Source organism: Aplysia californica, unplaced genomic scaffold (assembly GCF_000002075.1).
Source record: "Aplysia californica isolate F4 #8 unplaced genomic scaffold, AplCal3.0 scaffold00449, whole genome shotgun sequence".
Lineage (NCBI taxonomy): Eukaryota > Metazoa > Mollusca > Gastropoda > Aplysiida > Aplysiidae > Aplysia > Aplysia californica.
In genome coordinates this window covers 199,045-200,046 of record NW_004797719.1, presented here as the reverse complement: position 1 = coordinate 200,046, position 1,002 = coordinate 199,045, and positions in this window count along the sequence as shown.

The following is a 1,002-nucleotide window of genomic DNA, read 5'->3' as shown; positions in this document are numbered from 1 at the left end:
TTCATGTTCATAGTCATAGAAAAAAAGGACCTCGACCATCAATGATTTCTGTACAGAGGCACCAGCCATCCATGTCCAGATCTTTTCGTTTTCAGTCCGAGAAAAGAAAGAGCAAACCACACCAAGGCACCCGCCAACCACCCATGTTCAAGGCCCGTGCTCCCAAAGTCATGATAGTCATAGTACGGGAAAAAAAGAACACCTATCCTTTATAGAAACTTCTTCTAGAAGCCTACTTTTAAGTTCAGGGCCCGCATCTTCCTTCTCCTACGTTTTTCCGTGTAGTACTTTAAACCCGACTGAGACAAATCTCTGTCCTGAATTCTTCCGCCGATCTCGGGGTGACAAGCAGTGTGTCGGGGCATTCGTATGGTCCGGGCGGACACGACTTGATGACGTCACCACGTCAGTGAGGGCAGGGGCCAGGTCGTTCCCCCGCCGGCCTGGGATGGGGTCGAGTGCCCGGGGAGGTCGTTATCCTCACACTGGACGAGCTAACACTCCAGTCACCCACTCCAACGGCTTCTTCTTGTTCTTGTCAACTACAGTCAACAGACGTGTTTCAAATTCGATGTGCCTGTCTGTCTGATCCACTGTCTGTCTGTCTGTCCATCCGCCTGTCTGTCTGTCCGTCCGTCTGATCCACGGTCTGTGTGTTTGTCTATCTGTCTGTATGTCTGTCTGATCCACGGTCTGTCTGTTTGTCTGTCGAGTGCCCGGGGAGGTCGTTATCCTCACCCTGGACGAGCTGACACTGTCTGTCTGAACCACTGTCTGTCCGTCTGATCCACTGTCTGTCTGATCCACGGTCTGTCTATCTGTCTGTTTGTCTGTCTGCCAGTCTGTCAGTCTGTCTGCCTGATCCACAGTCTATCTGTCTGTCTATCTGTCTGTCACGTTCTATCTGATCCACTGTCCGTCTATCTGTCTGTTTGTCTGATCCATGGTCTGTCTGTCTGTCTGTCTGTCTATCGATCCATTTCAATGACAAGGCACCCCCCC